Source organism: Anomaloglossus baeobatrachus, unplaced genomic scaffold (assembly GCF_048569485.1).
Source record: "Anomaloglossus baeobatrachus isolate aAnoBae1 unplaced genomic scaffold, aAnoBae1.hap1 Scaffold_163, whole genome shotgun sequence".
Classification (NCBI taxonomy): Eukaryota; Metazoa; Chordata; class Amphibia; order Anura; family Aromobatidae; genus Anomaloglossus; species Anomaloglossus baeobatrachus.
Window position 1 is genome coordinate 231,913 of NW_027441933.1, and position 9,663 is coordinate 241,575.

The window sequence follows — 9,663 nt, forward strand, 5'->3', positions numbered from 1 at the left end:
TCATCGCCGCTCACCATCTTGGTGGAGTCCTCAAAGTTTTGGAGGATGGTACATAGGTCGGACATCCATCTCCACTCCTCAGGTGTTATGTGTGGAGTTTGACCCATTTCCCGACGGCTTAGGTGATGCAGGTACTCAACAACTGCCCTCTTCTGCTCACATATCCTGATCAACATGTGCAGAGTTGAATTCCAACGCGTGGGGACATCACACACCAGTCTGTGAGCCGGAAGATGCAAACGACGCTGAAAGCCGGCAAGGCCGGCTGAAGCAGTAGGTGACTTTCGAAAATGTGCAGACAGGCGGCGAACTTTTACCAGCAGATCAGACAGCTCTGGGTATGACTTTAGAAACCGCTGAACCACGAGGTTGAGCACATGGGCCATGCATGGAACATGTGTCAGCTGGCCTCGCCTCAAAGCCGCCACTAGGTTCCGGCCATTGTCACACACAACCTTTCCTGGCTTTAGGTTCAGAGGTGTGAGCCAGTGATCTGCATGCTGTTTTAGAGCTGTCCACACCTCTTCTGCATTGTGGGATTTGTCACTTATGCAGATTAGCTGCAGCACAGCCTGTTGCCGCTTCGCCGAGGCAGTGCTGCAGTGCTTCCAGCTTGGGACTGGTGTGGAGGGTAAAGTGGATGAGGATGCGCAGGAGGAGGAGGAGGCTGAAGAGCATGACATTCCGGAGCTGTAGAGTGTGGGTGAAACCCTGACTGAGGTAGGGCCTGCAAACCTTGGTGTGGGAAGGACTTGTTCCGTTCCTCGCTCAAACTGGGTCCCAGCTGGGCTGGGCTGGGTAGGGCGTTGTGGGGGGTTTGTCTATCTCCGTTTGAGGTGAGTTTGTTTAAGTTAGCCTTTTCTTTGGCGTTTTTTGGAGCCCTGCGGGTTGGGGAGTTGGTATCGCCCAGTAAGGCGTTCCCCGGGGGCTTGGATTGGGGTGACATTGTCAGTGGAAAACGGAGTTGAATTTTGGATTAGGAAATCGAAAACTGATCAGAGAGGTGTGGGTAGACTAGTCCGTTTGGGGATGGTTGTGGCATCTGATATGTGCCCGTTCAAGTGTCTCGGGAATTTTCAACAGATCCGTCCGAAGGTGGATGGCCCCTTATTATGTCACGAGGATGGGTCCTTTTTATCGAGATACCAATTTGTGAGTGTTTATAGGGCATGTTTGAAGTCGTTGGGGTTAGATCCGAAGTCTTTCGGATTGGGGCAGCGACGGAGGCCTCTATATGCGGCCTACCGGAGGAGACAGTTAAGCAGATTGGTAGGTGGAAGTCGCAGCGCTTTAAGTCGTATGTACGTCCCCAGGTGGTTGTTGGCAATTGAGGGGAAAAGGGGGGGGGTATTAGGGTAGCAATGGGGGGGGGAGAGTGTGTGTTTTTTGTCAATTTGGTTTGGTGAGGCAATAAAATGGTGTCGTCTGTACATTTTGTATTGCAGAAGCACCCCCCCTTCCTTCCCTGGTCTGGATCCTTGGCCACTCTTATGTGTATTGGGGAGCCCGACGAGCGGACGCGAGATGGAACGGGAGACAGCTAGGTTTTGAGAAGGACCTGGCTCTCGTGCGATGGCTCGGTGTTCGGGGGTTAGGGTGGAACAGGGTGTTGCAGGAGGTGCATTGATACGCCCGGTTGGACAGACCTCCTGACATCTTAGTGTTGCATGCCGGGGGGAATGATTTGGGTGGGCGTCCTTTTCGAATCTTGATAAAGGACATCAAACATGATTTGTTACGGTTATGGGTGTCGTTTCCAGGTCTAACGATAGTCTGGTCGGAGATAGTAGCGAGAAAGAGTTGGCAGAAAGCGCGGTCAGTTGACAGGTTGAACAAGGCGCGGGCGAAGGTTAATAGGGCGATCTCGAAGTTTGTTAGTCGGAACGGGGGTATAGCAATACGGCATGTTGAGTTGGAAAGGACGGAAGAGGAATTTTGGTTGGCTGACGGGGTACACCTTAATGCGGTGGGAACTGACTTATGGGCTCTTGGCTTGCAGGGAGGTATTGAGAGGGCCCTTTGGTTGCGGGGGGTCTCAGGCACTTGAAGGGTTTCAAGGTGCCTTCGTTGTGGTGTTGTTTATTGGTGGGTCCTTGAAGTTGGTTTAAAATTGGTTCGGGGATTCATCCGGGTATGGATCCCCTCATTGGCAGAATTGATGGTCCCCTGGTGATTTTGGGGGGAACCCCGACAGGGTATGTCGGGGCCCCTGGGGGTGTGGTTGGGGTTGACGGAGGATTAACCCTTACCATTTGGTGCTCCTGAGCCAGTGTGGGTAACGGCTGGGAGCAAGTTGAGGTTTTTTATTGCTCGGTTATGGGAATCACCAGGGTTTTGGTAGCTTCAAGGACCTTACCACATTGCAAATTTTATTGGTTATGTATTCTTGTTAATAAAATGGCTGCTATGGCCAAAATTATCCAAAGATAAATTTGTGTCTGTGTAATTACTTTTAAATAAGAAATGGGAATGGAGGTGTGGGGTATGAAAGGAAGACCGGAGTCAACAATTCCAGGGTCAAGCATGTTTATTTGCGTAAGCTTCGTTCCAGGGTAGAAAGGGTAAGAGTGCCTTTCAGAATTCGAAGTGGTCGGACTGTACGGACCACCAAGAACTGCAGGAGAGCTTGAACATCTTCCCATGGATTTGCGACATCCTCCCTCATCAGTTACGTAGGTAAGCAGGTTCTCAGCATTGCAGCCCATTTGTTGTCTTAAGTTAGTTAAGCGGGGTTAACTAACCTGTCAGTTCAGCCTCAGGTCTAAAGCAGAGGCCTGGACTCCACTCCTTACTCCTCACTCCACAACTCTCCTTAAAAACAACTGACTCCTTTTTCCTCTCCCGGGGTCTCCAGACCCCTAGGTGGGCGTTTCCTTCCGTCTGGTCCTGCCCACTGGTGTGCCTGTCTTTCCCTGGGGGAGGTGACTAGGATTTTCTGGTTGGCTTTGTGTGACTTAGGTGAGGGAAGTTGTTATGCGGGGGCCTATGTGTGACTACCTGCAGTGTCAGGGCGTCACATATGTATGTGTGTATGTCTGCTAAAGGAATCCGCACCGTCATATTTACAAACACAAAATTTTGCAGACACCTCATGTGACTCAGGGAACGTCGTAGACTATGTTTTAACAGGAATATTTAACCCCGCGCTTTACAGTTACTCTCCAAAAAACCTGCCTCCATTAAACTGAATGGAGGTGGGAGCTGCAAGTTATTAATAGCAGCTGTGATTGGTTGCTATAGGAACAAAGGACATTCATAGTATAAGAAGCTTATGTGTGAGATAATATGATGTCAGTGGGGAGACAGATAGAGAGAGACAGACACAGACTGAGAGACAAACAGACAGAGACAGATAGGCATAGACAGACAGGGAAAGAGACAGAGACAAACAGACAGAGGCAGACAGGGAAAGAGACAGACAGAGATAGACAGGGAAAAAAGGCAGACAGACAGAGACAGAGAAAGAGACAGAGGCAGATAGGGAAACAGACAGAGACAAACATACAGAGACAGGCAGGAGAAAAGGCAGACCGACAGGGAAAGAGACAGACAGGGGAAGAGACAGACAGAGAGAGACAGACAGATAGAGACAGACAAAGAAATACAGAGATAGACAGGGAAAGAGACAAACGGGGAATGAGTCAGACAGAGAGAGACAAAGAGAGACAGGCAGAGAGAGACAGGGAAAGAGACAGACAGGGGAAGAGAAAGACAGAGACAGACAAAGAAATACAGAGACAGACAGGGGAAGAGACAGACAGGGGAAGAGACAGACAGGGGAAGAGACAGACAGACAGGGAAAGAGACAGACCTGGAAAAGAGACAGACCTGGAAAAGAGACAGGCCTGGAAAAGAGACAGACAGACATAGAAACAGACAGCCACAAAGAGAGAGAGAGACAGACAGACACAGAGAGACAGACAGAGATAGAGAGACAGACAGACATGGATAGAGATAGAGACACACAGAGACAGACAGATGACAGAGACTGGGAGAGAGACAGACAGAAGCATAAATCCCTAACTAAAACTTAACATTTAATGATAGTTTTAAAAGGTAAAAAAACACAAATCATGTAAATAGAATGACTCTCTTCTGTGCATAGAGTCAACATTTTGTGTTTGTAAATATGACGGTGCGGATTCCTTTAGCAGACATACACACATACATATGTGACGCCCTGACACTGCAGGTAGTCACACATAGGCCCCCGCATAACAACTTCCCTCACCTAAGTCACACAAAGCCAACCAGAAAACCCTAGTCACCTCCCCCAGGGAAAGACAGGCACACCAGTGGGCAGGACCAGACGGAAGGAAACGCCCACCTAGGGGTCTGGAGACCCCGGGGCAGGAAAAAGGAGTCAGTTGTTTTTAAGGAGAGTTGTGGAGTGAGGAGTAAGGAGTGGAGTCCAGGCCTCTGCTTTAGACCTGAGGCTGAACTGACAGGTTAGTTAACCCCGCTTAACTAACTTAAGATAACAAATGGGCTGCAATGCTGAGAACCTGCTTACCTACGTAACTGATGAGGGAGGATGTCGCAAATCCATGGGAAGATGTTCAAGCTCTCCTGCAGTTCTTGGTGGCCCGTACAGTCCGACCACTTCGAATTCTGAAAGGCACTCTTACCCTTTCTACCCTGGAACGAAGCTTAGGCAAATAAACATGCTTGACCCTGGAATTGTTGACTCCGGTCTTCCTTTCATACCCCACACCTCCATTCCCATTTCTTATTTAAAAGTAATTACACAGACACAAATTTATCTTTGGATAATTTTGGCCATAGCAGCCATTTTATTAACAAGAATACATAACCAATAAAATTTGCAATGTGGTAAGGTCCTTGAAGCTACCAAAACCCTGGTGATTCCCATAACCGAGCAATAAAAAACCTCAACTTGCTCCCAGCCGTTACCCACACTGGCTCAGGAGCACCAAATGGTAAGGGTTAATCCTCCGTCAACCCCAACCACCCCCCCAGGGGCCCCGACATACCCCGTCGGGGTTCCCCCCCAAAATCACCAGGGGACCATCAATTCTGCCAATGAGGGGATCCATACCCGGATGAATCCCCGAACCAATTTTAAACCAACTTCAAGGACCCACCAATAAACAACACCACAACGAAGGCACCTTGAAACCCTTCAAGTGCCTGAGACCCCCCGCAACCAAAGGGCCCTCTCAATACCTCCCTGCAAGCCAAGAGCCCATAAGTCAGTTCCCACCGCATTAAGGTGTACCCCGTCAGCCAACCAAAATTCCTCTTCCGTCCTTTCCAACTCAACACGCCGTATTGCTATACCCCCGTTCCGACTAACAAACTTCGAGATCGCCCTATTAACCTTCGCCCGCGCCTTGTTCAACCTGTCAACTGACCGCGCTTTCTGCCAACTCTTTCTCGCTACTATCTCCGACCAGACTATCGTTAGACCTGAAAACGACACCCATAACCGTAACAAATCATGTTTGATGTCCTTTATCAAGATTCGAAAAGGACGCCCACCCAAATCATTCCCCCCGGCATGCAACACTAACATCTCAGGAGGTCTGTCCAACCAGGCGTATCTATGCACCTCCTGCAACACCCTGTTCCACCCTAACCCCCGAACACCGAGCCATCGCACGAGAGCCAGGTCCTTCTCAAAACCTAGCTGTCTCCCGTTCCATCTCGCGTCCGCTCGTCGGGCTCCCCAATACACATAAGAGTGGCCAAGGATCCAGACCAGGGAAGGAAGAGGGGGTGCTTCTGCAATACAAAATGTACAGACGACACCATTTTATTGCCTCACCAAACCAAATTGACAAAAAACACACACTCTCACCCCCCCCCCATTGCTACCCTAATACCCCCCCTTTTCCCCTCAATTGCCAACAACCACCTGGGGACGTACATACGACTTAAAGCGCTGCGACTTCCACCTACCAATCTGCTTAACTGTCTCCTCCGGTAGGCCGCATATAGAGGCCTCTGTCGCTGCCCCAATCCGAAAGACTTCGGATCTAACCCCAACGACTTCAAACATGCCCTAAAAACACTCACAAATTGGTATCTCGATAAAAAGGACCCATCCTCGTGACATAATAAGGGGCCATCCACCTTCGGACGGATCTGTTGAAAATTCCCGAGACACTTGAACGGGCACATATCAGATGCCACAACCATCCCCAAACGGACTAGTCTACCCACACCTCTCTGATCAGTTTTCGATTTCCTAATCCAAAATTCAACTCCGTTTTCCACTGACATAATGTCACCCCAATCCAAGCCCCCGGGGAACGCCTTACTGGGCGATACCAACTCCCCAACCCGCAGGGCTCCAAAAAACGCCAAAGAAAAGGCTAACTTAAACAAACTCACCTCAAACGGAGATAGACAAACCCCCCACAACGCCCTACCCAGCCGGGTAGGGACCCAGCCCAGCCCAGCTGGGACCCAGTTTGAGCGAGGAACGGAACAAGTCCTTCCCACACCAAGGTTTGCAGGCCCTACCTCAGTCAGGGTTTCACCCACACTCTACAGCTCCGGAATGTCATGCTCTTCAGCCTCCTCCTCCTCCTGCGCATCCTCATCCACTTTACCCTCCACACCAGTCCCAAGCTGGAAGCACTGCAACACTGCCTCGGCGAAGCGGCAACAGACTGTGCTGCAGCTAATCTGCATAGGTGACAAACCCCACAATGCAGAAGAGGTGTGGACAGCTCTAAAACAGCATGCAGATCACTGGCTCACACCTCTGAACCTAAAGCCAGGAAAGGTTGTGTGTGACAATGGCCGGAACCTGGTGGCGGCTTTGAGGCGAGGCCAGCTGACACATGTTCCATGCATGGCCCATGTGCTCAACCTCGTGGTTCAGCGGTTTCTAAAGTCATACCCAGAGCTGTCTGATCTGCTGGTAAAAGTTCGCTGCCTGTCTGCACATTTTCGAAAGTCACCTACTGCTTCAGCCGGCCTTGCCGGCTTTCAGCGTCGTTTGCATCTTCCGGCTCACAGACTGGTGTGTGATGTCCCCACGCGTTGGAATTCAACTCTGCACATGTTGATCAGGATATGTGAGCAGAAGAGGGCAGTTGTTGAGTACCTGCATCACCTAAGCCGTCGGGAAATGGGTCAAACTCCACACATAACACCTGAGGAGTGGAGATGGATGTCCGACCTATGTACCATCCTCCAAAACTTTGAGGACTCCACCAAGACGGTGAGCGGCGATGACGCCATTATTAGCGTCACCATACCGCTTCTCTGCCTTCTAAAACGGTCTCTGCTCAAAACCAAACATGAAGCATTGCAGGCGGAACACGATGAGTTGGAGCAAGAAACAGTAGTGGGTGTGGGTGATAACACACAGCCCAGCCTCGTCTCATCACAACGTGCAGTGGAGGACTATGACGAGGAGGAGGATGAAGACATGGAGCAACTCTCCGGCCAAATTGAGGATATGACATGCATACCAGTCATATGCTCAGTTCAGCGTGGCTGGCCAGAGGACAGGGTAGATGATGAGGAGGAGGAGAAGGAGGAGGAGAAGGAGGAGGACAGCATGTTCAGTCATCGTGTTGGTCTGGATACTGTAGTGATGGCTGTTAAGAGTCTGGCGCACATGGATGACTTTATGGTAAGCTGCCTGTCTCGTGACCCTCGCGTTAAGAACATCTTGGCCGACAATCATTACTGGTTGGTAACACTGTTAGACCCACGCTACAAGGAGAACTTTATGTCTCTTATTCCCGAGGCGGAGAGGTCAGCCAAAATGCAGCAGTTCCGGAAGGCCATAGTCACGGAAGTAGGCAAAGCATTCCCTTCACAAAACGCTAGCGTCATAATTGTAACACTATTAGTTAAAAGAAAGGGATAAAATGTAAAAAAAACCAAAATAAGGCATGACTTTTTTTTAACATCACATTTATTTTTTTTAGATTTAACCAAAGAATGTGCACATTTGTTATAATAAACAAGTGAAAAATGTTGAAAATCAGTCATCCAAAGGTGTGTGAAAAAAATATATACATATATGGTACCAATAAAAATGTCACTTTGTCTTGCAAAGAATGCAGCCCCCCAAATTATTTTTTTCCTCTGTGCGGCCCATACACCCAGCCGAGTTTGAGACCCCCCTGCCTTACACTATATAGATATTATGTTCATTCCCCATCTATCTTGCTCAGGAGAGCATCTCCCTCCCCCGGCACCAAGAGCAGCTCATACTGAATTGTTACATTGACTAGTAACACTGCACACAGAAATGCACCTTAATATTCCACTGTTAACCCTTTCCTCCCAGCAGTAACACACAACTCCTCACCTTGATATCATGGTGATTTATGGTCAGAATGACTTCAATGCGATCAGTGATTTCTATTCTAGCTCTGCTCACAAAAATTTTATATCCACACTCAACTATAGGCCGTTCTTCATATTTTGGGGGCTTTTAGTCAGATATACTAGTTTGTGCCTGTATGGTATTGGTGTAGATGGGAGTGTAGGGCATGGGTTACATGGCACTGTGGTGGGATACTGATGGGAGGTATTGGTGCTGTGTTTGATGCTTCTACTGGGTATTTTCCTACAAATACTGGAACAGCTCACTGCTTAGAATGATCCTTCCCAGCTCTATAATATATTATATATACCCCACAATGCAGGCTCACACACACATTTGTCTCAAGTGTGTTGTAGGGACACAGATACAGTCTTGGTCATGTGACTAAAGGCTACTTTACACACTGCGATATCGGTCCCGATATCGCTAGTGTGGGTACCCGCCCCCATCTGTTGCGCGACACGGGTAAATCGCTGCCCATGCCGCACAACACCGACCAGACCCGTCACACATACTTACCTGCCCGGCGACGTCGCTGTGACCGGCGAACCGCCTCCTTTCTAAGGGGGCGGTCCGTGCGGCGTCACAGCGACGTCACTGAGCGACCGCCCAATAGCAGCGGAGGGGCGGAGATGAGTGGCCGGAACATCCCGCCCACCTCCTTCCTTCCTCATAGCGGCTGGGAGGCAGGTAAGGAGAGGTTCCTCGTTTCTGCGGTGTCACACGGAGTGATGTGTGCTGCCGCAGGAGCGACGAACTACATCGTTACTGCTGCAGTAACGATAATCGAGAATGGAGACCCATGTCACCGATGAGCGATTTTGCACGTTTTTGCAACGATGCAAAATCGCTCATCGGTGTCACACGCAGCAACATCGCTAATGCGGCCGGATGTGCGTCACAAATTCCGTGACCCCAACGACTCCGCATTAGCGATGTCGCAGCGTGTAAAGCCCCCTTTAGTGGGAGTGGTGTACAGGGTCTTAGCAGTAAAGAGTATTCCATATTTCTGCCAGATACCCACAGAGATATTGAAATCTGAAAAAAGAGACTTCTGCTCATTGAAGGTAAGAACTGCTCACATAGCGTTCAACTCCACAGCAAACGAGTGCTCTAGCACTGGCATCTCAGCAGGGATATTCCCCTACTACACATGTGTGTCTGGGTCGCTGTGACAGTTTACAGGACATAACTCAGGGCACCTAGACAAAAGGCAGAGGGACTACTTTCTATTTCTGGTGTAGAGCTTAGTACAATATATATATATATACTATTACATGTGACACATGTACCTTGTATTACCATTATTCGCTGTATATGAACCCCTTTTCTCCGGGCATTATTTG